Raw genomic sequence first — 13796 nt, 5'->3', positions numbered from 1 at the left:
TGGGAGTCCAGCACCCTTGAACACCATGCTACCTGCTAACCCTGGCTATTATTAGAATTTAAAGTATAATTTCTACTATCAAGATAATTGCGGAACATAAAGGTAAATCAAACCCCAGTAGTTAAATATATTATTTTTGTTGTAATATTATTATTAGCATCTTAAGACCTTTTAGTATATGTGGAGAATACTCTTTGTATAGCAGTTTACAAGAAGGTGACCATTCATTAAGCTTTTAGCAACAGTTTAAAACCATTTACTTCAAGCAAGCCAGTGGTGTGGTGGTTGAAGTGGCAGGATCCCACATGGCCAAAGGCATAGGTGGAGTCCCAGACCTGGTAGCGTGAGAGATGCCAAATGCATGTGTGTGTGTATGTGCCCAGAATCCCAAAGGGAAGGAGAAATGGAGGAGAGGGGATTGTGGTGTGACCATTCCTCATGGGGGTGTTTTCTCTCTTTCTCTATTTCTTTTTCCCACTCTGTCTCTGTGTCCTATAGCAAAATTAGCATTAACATCAAAAACCTCCCAAACAAATAAAACCTGTTAATTTGCTAAGTAAAGCCTGCTAGGTTGTATGATGATTGATATTTATGGTACCCAATTATTTAATCAAACATTAGCCTAGATGTTGCTGTAAAGGTATTTTATAGTTGTGATTAACATTTGTCATCAGTTTTCTTGAAGTAGAGAAGGCAAACTTGAATAATGTGGGTGAGCCTCATTTAATCAGTTGAAGGCCTTCAGAACAAACAAGTACAATTTCCTGAAAAAGAAGAAATTCTTCCTCAATACCAAAACATGGAAGCCCTGTTTGAGTTTCCATCTTTCTTGTTCATCCTAAAGATTTCCTACTAGGTAGTTCCTGTGATCCTGTTAACATCTTTAAAAAAAATCGATCTGTATCCCTTTCTCCTACATTTCCCTCCCTTCTCTTCACATATATTAATGTTTCTGTTTCTCTTGAGAACCTTGACTGATACAGTTTGTAATTTTGTTTTAATTTATCTTTGATGTTGATATAACCTTTTAAGGATGCTTAGTTACTCCTGCTGCTGTTCATCTGTGTCTGTACATGCTTTGCGCTCCTTGTCTATTTAAGTTTTGTTTGGCTATTAATATAGTCCCTGAAAGTGGCGGAAAACTGTATTTGCATCTGTTGTATTACCCTATTAACTTAGGCATACCAAATGCTTCTCATAAATCATATGATTCATTTATTTGTATAGTTATATAGATGTTGAGGAATTGTGGTCATCATCTTTACTGCTTATAGCCAAAAGTACTTTAAACCACATCAGCATAGTCAAAACTTAATTTTCTCATTGATTGAAAAAGAATTCATCCAGTTATATTTAATCCAATAATTTTTTTTGGAAATTACATTTTCACACTGATACTTAGATAGTTAACAAGCTAAAGGGTTGGTATCAAAATTCAGATGTCCTAAGAATTAATTAACATCAGATACTACTAGTTCTTTTTAAACTTCATATACAATGGTTATAAAACAATAAAACACTAATTGAATTACTTTTTATAAGTGTTATGGTGTTATTATACTAATTCATCCTTACCATACCATCAAGGTCACTTGAGTCTCATTCTCATAAAATAGGCAGAAAAGTGTACCTTAAGAGCATTTACCTGCCAGGAAAAACACATTTTATTAACTGCTAATTATTGCCCTAAATGTATATAGTGATATGTTAGCAGATTGTGGCTAGCCATAAAATTGTTTTTCTCTTACCACATACTTCATGTTTCTTTATTTCCCACATACAGTAAATTTAAGAGAGTTAATATGTAAGTGAAATTTTAAATTGAAATCTACTACTACTACTACTACACACACACACACGCAAGTTCTGTTTCTCTTAAATGTGTTCTTGGAGAGAATAGGCAAATCATTATCCTCATTTAAAAAAAATACAAATAAATGTTCACATTAAGAAAAAAGCCAGAGGCCCAGCTTCTGTATCATAGTTGGTAAGGTGCTGGTCTGTGGAGCTGGAAGGCACATGCCGAGTGTAGTTCAGATCCCCTGCCCAGTCGTCCTGACACACGTGGGGCCTGTAAGTGCACACTCAGGCCTGGCAGTCTGGAAGACTGGAGGAAGGGCACTGCAGTGTGACTGAGCCCCACAGAGGGGCCGTCTCTTTCTCTCCCCCCCCCTTCTCCCTCTTGTATGTGCACACACTCCATTTTGAACAGAAAACGAAGAAAGTAGGAATAAGCCAGAGAAAGAATAATTTTACTTATTGCTTGGGGGAGACTGTAATGATGAGAAGGTGCAATTAGAACTTCTTAAATCCTGCTTAATTTCTTTCTTCTCTGATTCCTGTGGATGTTTTTCATTCACTGATTTCCCTTAGTACTAAGATCACCTTTTATTTTTATTTTTTATTTTTTTTTGGCAAAAGACATTGTTAAAGGAAAACAGAAACCCTAGGTTAGTGAAGAGAGTGCATTTGTGAACCAAACTATTGTTCACGTGTACATAACTGCCTTTCCAGGGGGAATTGTGTTCAAGAAAAGTGCAAATGAAAACAGTGATTTTTTTTTGAGACATTTAAAAAGAATGAGCTAAGTGGGGCTAGCAAGTGGCATGGTGGTTAAAGTGCTAGATTCCCACATGGCTGGCCGTGGTTCAAGTTCTGGACTTAGAGGCTTAAAATCATGCTGGGTTCATGTGCATGCATGCCCAAATTCTCAGCGGAGAGTAGAGGCAAAGGGACTGTGATGTGGCCATCCTCCTTGATGAGTGATTTCTCATTTTCCCTCTCTGCTTCTCTCTGATGAGCACATATACCCTATGACAAAAACCTTTAAAAAAAAAAAAAAAGCTAAGTACCCTAGTTTTTTGGTTTTTGTTTTTGTTTTGAGAGGTTTTTGCTATAGGGTGCATGCACTCGCCAGAAAGACAGAGAGACACACAGAGACAGAAAGCAAGAAATCACCCTCCTGGCCACGCCACAATCCCTTCTCTTTCAGTCTCCTCTTGGGATCTTGGGCACACACACACACGCACGCCCGGCATGAGTTTAAACTACCGGGTCCGGGACTTGAACCACAGTCAACTACATTGGAGTCCAGCTACTTTTCCATTATGCCAATTGCTGGTCCCTGTAGTTTTAAGTGGAAAAGAGTATTTTTTTGAAAGAATTATTGGTTTGTCAGAAAAGGCATGATTTTAAAAAATGTTTTCCTATGCAAAAATGCATCTGACTTTTTTGATTACCCAATGTTTAATTTTATTGTACTTACTGCTTTTTAATTTGACTAGAGAAAGAGAGAGAGAGAGGGAAAGTGAAAAAGCAAGCTGCCAAGTCCAGGACTCAAACTGTGGTCCCCAATGCAAGATCCCAGCACCTTAACCACCACACCACCTGGCAGCCCCAAAAAGAATATTCTTAATTTAAAAAAAATATATACTTTGCACAGGTTATATATACATACACACACATACATACATATATATATGTGTGTGTGTGTGTGTGTGTGTGTATGGGTGTTTCTGTGCACATGGGACTTTATCCTCATTTCCCATTCTCAATGTCTTCCTTCCCTTTGGGAGAACCATTTGAGAGTGTTTAATATCTGCTTTCATTTGAATGGGTTATTGCAGTCTGTTGTTATTTTGTGTGCATGTATTTTTATTTTGTAAAAATGGTATTATGTATAGAACTCATTGTCTTTTCTATGTTTCCCTTACAACTATTCTTCTGAGATCTACTTACTCATTATGTGTTATAACTTCCAAACTGTTGCTATGTGTACATACAAATCCCGTATTTTTAACACCCAGTACAATGTGTACATTTAAGTCATTCCTAGCCCAGGCATCTCCATTCCTAGGTCCTTTATCTGAGACCTTTAGCAGAGGTCTCCTACAGGCACTTCTTCTGCCCAGGCTGTATTGCCTGGAGAGGTGGGAAGGGCCTGAAAGACACTTTTCCCCGCTCTGGCTCAGTATACAGTAGTGTCTACTCCTAGCACCCTCCCCATTTATTCTTTAGGGTTCATATTTATATTCCCTGGTGTCCATCAATGCTGGAATTTTTTTTTTTTTTTGAGACTCTCAAACCACTGAGATGACCACCACCATGTCTGCTGATCCACCAGTCTTCAACTCGCGCCTTGTTCAATGAGGAGAATGAAACAAGAAGTCTGTGCTTTGTTTAGTTTTAAACTCTTACTTATTTCACAGTAGTGATTAAAGACTTCCTTGTTATTTTATTTAGGCTCGTTGTGGCTTAAATGGTTACAGTGACATATCTCAGTGCCTACTCTCCAACTGGGAGATAGTACCAAGGCAGTAGTTCTCAAAGTGGTCCTTGGACCAGCAGCTTCAATGTCAGCATTACCTGAGAGCTTGTTAGAAAAGTGAGTTCTGTAGCATCACCCAGACTTACTGAATCAGAAATTCTGTCCTTGGGCCTGCCAATCTGTTTTATTTATTTATTTTTTTTGGAGAGATTTTGGCTATAGGGTGCGTGTGCTCGCCAGAGAGACAGAGGCAGAAAGCGAGAAATCACCCCCCGGGGGGATGGCCATCCCACAATCCTTCCCCCTCCATTCTCTAGGGATCTTGGGCATACGCACACGCGCCCAGTGCGAGTTTAAGCCACTGGGTCTGGGACTCTAACTGCGGTCGACTACATGGGAGTCCAGCGACATAGCCACTACGCTAACTACTGGTCCCCCAAACCATTTTAACTAACCCTACTAGTGATTCTGATTCATGCTAAAGATTGAGAACCACTGAATAAACAATGTATCCTTTGTGCTACTTTTAAATTATATGTTATGTTCCTATATGATGAAATAATGTTTCTTTACACAGTATTTCATGCTACTTCTTTATCATGTGGTATAGTTACTATATGAGGGAACTTACAAACGTTGGTGGAAAGATGAAAGGAAAAATACAAGCTTAGTGGATTGGTGGTTAAGGTGCTGAACATGGTTGACTGTGGTTTGAGTCCTAGACCTGGTGGCAAGAACCATGCCAGGCACATGTACATGTGTGCCCAAAATCCCAGGAAAAGAATGGAGAAGAAAGGATTGTGGCATGCTCATTCTTAAACAGGGGTGATTTCTCACTTTCCCTTTCACCATCTCTCTCTGTCTCTCTGGTGAGTGCATGTGCTCTACGGCAAAAGTCTTTAAAAAAAAAAAAAGTACAAGTTTACTTTTGCAATTTTTTTTTTTTTGAAAGTCATGGGTGCTCTTTTCATAATGCTTTGAGAGGTTTTTGCTATAGGGTGCATGCGCTCGCCAGAAAGCCAAAGAGAGACAGAGAGACAGAAAGCGAGAAATCACCCCCCCTGGGGGATGGCCACACCACAATCCCTTCTCCTCCATTTTCCTCTCGGGATCTTGGGCACATACACATATGTGCCCAACGTGAGTTTAAGCCACCGGGTCTGGGACTTGAACTGCTCTTGGCTACATGGGAGTCCAGCAGCATAGCCATTATGGTAACTGCTGGTCCCTCTGTGAACTTTTTGAAGACCTTCTTGTTACGTATGAGGGCCTGCCTATAAGCTTTCCTAGTCTTTTCCGTTAGTCTTGTTTATTCTTGCCTAAACACTATCATTTTTGTACTACTATATAGGTTTTATTGTAATCTGGATTGTTTAATGTGTGGTTTGGGAAATCTCTGCTTTTTTTTTTTTCTGGTAAGCTTTTTTCCCTCCACAAATATTTTAATGTTTCCCTTTAAATACTTCATTCTTCTCTTTTTCAACTTACGTGATTTCTGAAAAGAAGTGTACCATAATTCTTTTCCTCTATAAGTCAGCCTTACCTATAAATAAAGTGCTTTGTATGTCTGGCTTCTTTTAAGATTTCCTCCTTTTTTTTTTTTTTTTGCCATTATAATATGATACATAGACCTGTGAGTAGATTATCTGGTATCGATCCTGCTTAGTACTCCCTGAGTTTCCTGGATTATATTAATAGTAGTTTGGTGTTTGTCATTAGTTTTAGAAAATTCTTGGCAATTATTACTGGAAGTATTTGCTATGCTTTATTCTGTTGTTCATTTCCATTTGGTATTTAAAGTACACATATCACACTTTCTAAAAGTTATCTCAGTTCTTGGCTTTTATGATTTGTTTTTGTTTTCATTTTCTTTCTAACTCTAAATTTGTGAACCAAATGTAGGGAGTTTTCGCTGACTTAAGACTTTTACTTGACCACATCCAGTCTATTGATAATTCCTTCAAAGTCATTCCTCTTGTGTTTCCATTTCATAGCATTTCCTTTTGATTCTTTGAGTTTCTACCATACATTGTCATATTGTCTAATATTTCCATAACATTCTTCCTCAACATATTAATTATTGTCATCCTCGGTTCTCAGTCTGATCACTCCAAAACAGTCGATCATATCCGAAACTGATTCTGCTGCTTTCTTTGCTCCTTTAGACGTTTTTGTCCTTTAGCATGCCTGAGGATTTTTGTTAAAAGACCAAAGTCATGTGTTAATGCAATAGGAGCTGACATCAACAGACTTCTAGTGGGAAGGTGTGTGTTAATTGGATAGGATACGCTCTGTTTAATGTAGTTGGTTGCTCTAAGTTGTTAGGGGGTTTGAATTCCTTCAGTATCATTTGTCTCTGTTGTTGTTTTTGCTTCTCTTCAAACTGTGTCTCACAGTTCCTTCAGGTATCACCTGCTCTTAATACCCCTGAGCCCTCTTGGTTGGACAGTGCGGTGCTAGAAGGGGCCCTGAGCCCTCTTGGTTGGACAGTGCGGTGCTAGAAGGGGAAACATTCTATCATTTTATGGCTCGATATCATTGAATCTGTGACCTTCACAAGTATTTGTTAGCACCCCTGCCTTTTTGTGAGACAGGAAGACTGCAAGGAGCTAGGATCTTGTTAATGCCCTTTCCTAGATTAGATAAGGCTCTAATCAAGCATTTCCCCCCAAATCATAGGCCTCTACTGTGGCAATGCTCTGGGCCTATACCATCATGGCTGCTTTCCTCTTCCTCTTGCCAGAACCATGAGGGGAACTTTCTTGGCTCTTCATAGTGAGATCCTGATGGGATTCATGGAGGGGACATCCAGAAAACTATGAGGACCCCTCTAAAATTTCAGCTCCTGGTAATTTTCACTCTCATACTCATCCTTATTCAGCTTCTAGCAATTTCTGAAAATTGTCGTGTAAGTATTCCTGCCAGTCTTTGTCTCCAGGAACTTCTGCTCTAGGTATGCGGGTGTTGGTTGTAATTCACTGGCGTGCCTGTTCTCCAGATTTTGAGGTGCTAGTTATTTGCCTGCATCAATAATGATGGGTCCAAAGATCAGCTGTGGTCTGGTTTGTTCAGCTTTTTGTTTGTTTGTTTGTTTTGGGGGAGTCATTTCTTGTTAAAAGGATTAAAGGAGCTCTTTACATGTCAGGACTGAAATCCAAAGTCTGAATATACATTTTCATGATCTATTTTAGCCATTTTACAAATTTTCCTCAAACACCAAATGCTTTCTTAAGTGAAAAGGTTTTATTAAATACCATTCTTACAAATAGGACCTGTAAAGGCATAGTGGCTCTAGGGGACGTCAGGGCTATATCTAGTACTCTGCTGGACAGAATTTTAAATTTCGGCAATTAGAATAGACCAATCAGGATCAGGGCCAAATCTTTCTGAACAGTCTTGTTGGTCATTCAGTCTCTTTATTGATGTTAGTACTGAATAGTACAATTCTTCACTATTATGTTCTACCCATTCATGATTACTCATGGTGCTTATGGTTTGCCCTCGTATCATTCATAAAAATATAGTTTGTTTTGGGGAGGGAACAGTATGTAGTATGTTAAAGTATGTATTTTATGTCATAGTAAATAATACAGTGTTCACCTTGATATTATCTTCATCAAGGGAATGCATATTTTTTACATATGGAGGAGAAAGAAGCATTGTCTTTTTATTTTCCGCATGCCTTCTCTAGATTGATGTATAACTTTTTAAAGGAAAAATCCTAAAGATGTTTGCTGTGATTACTTTGTTCCCTATCTAAAAGATATTAAAATGTGATCATCTGTCCCAAGATGTTACTTCCCAAGTTTGCATCTCATGATAATTATGCATTTGTATGGGAGAACACCTAGAATTTTCTTAAGTCTTCTAACAACCTCACTGTCTTAAAACTCTCAGCTAACTTTTGAGGAGTGGGGTAGGGAGTCTGATACATAAATCTTTTTATTGACCTTCCAATTTCTGTCATGTTATATATGCTTCTGACCTGTTTTTCCACTAAACCAGTAATTTAGTCCATTACTGGTCTGTGTAAATCTTAGCCACAGCTATTTCCCAAGGTGGTTTTGGGTCTAACGAGTGGCTGGTGTTGATGTCCAGCAGGAAATCTTGCAAACCAGATGATTGGTGTGGTTCAAACTGTAACCTTGTTAAAGCATTGGTCAGGTTGCACTTAGGGAAGTTATTTAATTAGCTTCCCAATAATGTTTGTGTACAGTTTTTCAGTGACCACTACTTTTTTTCTTTCATCATGATTCAGAAAAAGACAGTTGCTGTTTTATCAGAGTCAGATATTAACCCAATACTTTCTTTTTTTTTCCCCTATAAGTTATCTTTATGGAGTCATTTGGGTAACTGGTATATCTTCTCTTGAACTAGTATTTATAGTAGTATAACCTGAATTAAAACCCTTTTAATAGACCAAGCATTGCACTACAAAGAATTTTTTTAAATATGAAACATTCTTTGCCTTTAAAAAGCTGATAACTTTACTATGGGAAACAAATAGGAAATGAATTGAAATACAGTATAATAAACATTACACCAGTGATAGAAACAAGATGCCTTAGGGTTACAGGCAAGAGAGCAGTCTTTCTGAGTTTTCAGGCAAGACTTCTCAAAAGTGGTGACATTTTAATTGGACTTGAAAGACTGAGTTTTGACTGGAAGATAAAGTAACGGTATTTGAGAGTTCAGAGAAGCAGTATGTTAAAAATGAAAGCTAAGGATGGATGGTAGAGGGTGGGTGGGAGATAGAAAAAGAAGAAAAATTTAACAGACCAAAAAAATGGGAAGTTCTCTGTTGAAGGAAAAAAATACACATCCTATACATCATGATGGGGACTCTATGTAAAACGTGAAATGAAGAAGTTAAAAAAATTACATACGAATCAGGAAAAACATGTCAAAACATGACTCTTGATGATTAAAATTGTTTCTTTTTAGTATATTACATTTGTTGAATATTTCCTCTATGCTATTTTAAGTGCTTTATATAAATGATTTTATTAATTCTTAAACAATCCTTTGGGATGGATCTGTTAATAGCTCTTATCCCCATTTTACAGATGAAGAAACAAATGAACAGTCATGCATAAAAAGTACAATGTGCTATATGGAAACTATGATGCCTAAAACATAGATATAATAAAAGTTAAATATTTTGTTCACATACACACACAAAATTAAGTTACTTAAGGTGCATGTGTATTTTTTTCCTTTAGGTTTACTGAAATATTATTCGCATAGAATAAAATCAACTCATTATATTTACTCCATTCTATGAATTCAGTAGACTGAAACAGTTTTGTAACTTCTGCCTAAATCAAGATTAAAAAAACATTTCTGAGGGACCAGCAGTTAGCTTAATGGCTATGTCGCCGGGCTCCCACGTAGTCAACCGTGGTTCGAGTCCTGGACCCGGTGGCTTAAAACTCACGCCGGACGCGTGTGTGTGCGTGCCCAAGATCCCTAGAGGAGAATGGAGGAGAAGGGATTGCGGCATGGCCATCCCACCTGGGGGATGATTTCTCGCTTTCTATCTCTCTGTCTCTCTCTGTCTGGCGAGCGCACGCGCCCTATAGCAAAAAACCTCTCAAAAAATTTTTTTCTGCTACACTCAAAAAATTTTCTCATGCCCCAGTATAATCAACCTCTACATGTATCTTTAAGAGATACCATGTAGAATATTTTAGTGGACATTTTTTTTTTGCCTTTTCTGATATTGAGTGATTTTATTCTATTTGGTTTATTTTAACCAAGAATTTTTATACAGCCTTCCAAATTTGGCTTATTTAGTTGACCATCTTAATATAAGTTAGAAAAGACTATAGAAAATACTCATTTTTTAAAAAAGTTTTGCTATAGGGCATGTGTGCTCACTGGAGAGAGAGAGAGAGATAGACAAAGTGAAAAATCATCTCCTAGGGAGATGGCCACACTGCAGTTCATTCTACTTTACACTCCTTTGGGATTTGGGGCACACACATACACGCACCTGGTATGTTTTTCAAGTTGCCACGAGACTCAAACCATGCAGTCAGCCATGTGGGATCTAGCCACCTTAATCTGTGTCAACTACTGTCCCTACAAATATTAATTTTTAATAATGTTACAGACATATATTAATTTTTATCTTATTTTACAGTAGCTATTTTTGGTTGCACTAGGAAATGATGTGCATAAAATCCACAATCTTCAATATACAACTTAGTTTTATGATTTTTAAAAAGGCCAAGACAGGCCAAAGAACAGGCTGGTATCTTACAAAGCAGAGTGTGGAAATAGGACAATGGGAGGGAATAGTAAAAATGCACGTTTTGACATAGGAACTTAAAGATAGTAGTGACTGACATGTGGAATTCATTCTGTATGTTACAGATAAAAAGATGTTAAAAATGATCCTGTATAATTTACAAAAGCAAATACATTCACTGATCTAAAGGAATATATAGAGTGGCTTGGTTTCATCTCTCCTCACTGCTTTTCTTAGAATCCCTTTACCTGAGAAGAGTACCTTTCCGAATATTTGGCTTTGTATTTGGTTACCTCGAGAAATCTGCTCATGCCAGGAATGACTTGTACTTGCTCTGTGCTGTAGTTAAGCGTGACCCATTAATGTTCTAATTCAGTACAGAATTTTATTTAGAATTTAAAAAATTTTCAGGAATGACACTTACCAATCTCTTTTCATTACTCAACCCTAATTATCATATTTGGTCACACATTTACAATGTTTAAATAGTTTTTAATTAAATTTTTTTTGTAAAATTGGGAGACAAAAAAATACATTTGATAATTCAGTTATTATCAAGTACACACCACTTTTCCCCTCCTGTGTTTGTCCTGCTGCTTTTTACAGAACTGTTCTGTATTTTGTGCTTTGAATTCTTATTAAAATAATGCTAGATAATAAAATTTCTCCTCAGTTCTCCAGTAAATCAGTCTTCCTTTTTTTGTGGTCATTTCAATATTTATTCAGGTGCACATTATTTTACATAGTTAAGTAAAAATTACATATTGTGATGACTTTAAATAATTTTATGGCTTTTAAAAGTAACAGTACTTTATAGATATATTTAGTCTGATGCATGGTTTTTATACTTAAAATTTTAATTTCTTCATGATATTTCCTTTAGTTGACATACCCTAATTAATTTTATCATATCCTTTGTTGGACATTTAAAATGTTCTAGTTTTTGTACTTTATAAGGAACATTGCTGTGTATGTCTTTATCTTTATTGTCTTTATTCTTTTATTAAGTTCCCTAATTTTATACAGAATGCATAATTTAGATTGTGGTAAAGCCAATCAATAAACTTATAGGGTATAAGACTTCATTCCCAAGAAAGCCAAAAATTTTGATGTCAGTAATTATTTCTCCCCTTTATAGGTAGATTCTTTCATTTATGTTATGCAGTATTATGTACTAGTCTTTTTTTTTTTTTAAGAGATTTTTGCTATAGGGCATGTACTTGTGCCCAAAAGACTGAGAGAAACAGAGAAGCAGGAAGTGAGAAATCACCCTCCAGGGGGTGTGGTCATGTTGCACTCCCTTCTCCTCCATTCTTCTCTTGGACTTTTGGGCTTGCACACACACACACCTGGGATGAGTTTTAAGCCACCAGCTCTGGGACTTGAACTTCAGTCAACTATGTGGGAATCCAGTGACATAACCATTACTCCATCTGCTGGTCCCTCATATACTAATCTTTTAATGGAATTTATGTAGATTATCCTATGTTTTGGAAGTATCTAGTTAAGGCTGACAGTTCATTATTTTTAAAAAGTCTAATGCTTTCCAATTTATCACAGTTGCATTCATTTTAGGAACTCTATGCCTCCTTTCACTGTATAGATACTTTAATTGTGTTTTTTTCTATTTTCATTTTTTTATAGTAACTAATATGGGCTAAATTAAATTTCATTTCAGAGAAACAAAATACAAATGAAAAGAGCTATGTTCCTGAAATTCACTTCATGTCTAACAGATACTCATTCAGCAATAAAGTATTCCTTTGTCAACTGATTTCACCAAAGTCTGATTCCAGGCCCCATTTGCACACTGGATGCTGCTGTGTGGTAGACAGAGGCCACTTGAGAGGCCCAAGTTTTATCGCCAGCCCACCCCAAAATCTCAGGCGCACCTATAATCTCTGCTGCTCAGGAGGCTGAGGGTAGAAGATGGTGAGCTCATGGCCAGTGTCTAAAAGGAGCTGGGCTTGGCGGCATGCACCTGTAGCCCCAGCTGCTGGGAGGCTTGAGGCAGGAGGATCAGGTCTGTGAGATTCTTTTTTTTTTTTTTTTTGAGAGGTTTTTCACTATAGGCACGTGCGCTCGCCAGAGAGAGAGAGAAACAGAGAGACAGAAAGCGAGAAATCACTTCCCAGAGGGAATGGCCACGCCACAATCCCTTCTCCTCCATTCTCCTCTCAGGATCTTGGGCATGCACGCACACGCGCCTGGCGTGGATTTTAAGCCTCCGGGTCCGAGACGCGAACCTCGGTCGACTACGTGGGAGTCCAGCGACATAGCCATTACACTAACTGCTGGTTCCCAGGTCTGTGAGATTCTTTTCAAAACACACATGCCCACAGTCTTATTCCAAGGGTTTAGGGATATTCTCATGCCAAGTATGAAAGTATAGGAGGTCTGACCAGGGTGTTGTGATCTCGGGAGAGTGAGGGATGCGGGGGCCACAGGAGCCCCCTGAGCAGGCATCACAGTGGCACCAGTGGAAGCAGCAGTTGCAGGATGCACAGCAGCTGCAGCAGCTCAAACACCTGGAATCCTTTTATGAAGAACCTCCTCCTGAGGTTATCAAGGAAGACAAGACTAAGCCAAAAGACTGTGTACCAGATGTACTAGGCAATGAACATGCGAGGGGATTTTGGGCTCTTGAACCAATGAAAGGACTTTGGATGACACTGGGAAAGAAATCAAATTTATGCCGTGTTGGCATTATAAATGTTATGGTCACTGAACAGGCAACAAAAAAATACCTATTCATTCCTTATCAAAGGCAACCAAAGGTTATAACAGCTCAGAGTAGCACATGAAGATTCCATTTATGCAACTGCACAGGAAAATAAAAGACATGAAAAAAATTTAAGGATGCAGCAACTAAAACAGTTACTGGAAGATTCTACCTCCGTTGATTGTGGGAGCAGCTCTAGTTCTTCAGAATGAAGAGAGCATCACAAGAAGAAGAAAGAAAAACATAAGAAAAGGTAGAAAGGAAAGGAAAAAAGCACAAGTCTTACAAGTCAGAAGAGAGTTCAGACACAAAGTGACAAGGACTTCACTGGTTCAACATTCTCCTCAAAATCAAACACTGTGGCCAAAGAACAGAGGAGGATGCCTCTAGACAGAAATGGGACAAGAGACCGCAAGAGAGGAGCAGAGTTGGCCTCACAGCTATGAATTCTTAACTACTTCTAGAGAGACTTGAGCCACAAGAGAGTGACTTGTCTTTTCCTGGGTGCAAGCTCTTGATGGTATCTGGTTTCAGCCAGGAAAGCTTTCAGTGCC

General features: G+C 38.0%; 1 protein-coding gene and 1 pseudogene across 4 annotated transcripts in view; both read left to right on the top strand.

Annotated features, from left to right (window-relative positions):
* Positions 1-13796, top strand: part of CCDC91 (coiled-coil domain containing 91) — a 288769-nt gene that overhangs the window by 154005 nt on the left and 120968 nt on the right. The window lies entirely within an intron of this gene.
* LOC102473184 (retinitis pigmentosa 9 protein pseudogene) lies at positions 12953-13751 on the top strand (annotated as a pseudogene).

This window comes from Tupaia chinensis, unplaced genomic scaffold (genome assembly GCF_000334495.1).
Source record: "Tupaia chinensis unplaced genomic scaffold, TupChi_1.0 Scaffold000028_1, whole genome shotgun sequence".
Classification (NCBI taxonomy): domain Eukaryota; kingdom Metazoa; phylum Chordata; class Mammalia; order Scandentia; family Tupaiidae; genus Tupaia; species Tupaia belangeri.
This window is presented reverse-complemented; position numbering and strand designations above follow the sequence as displayed.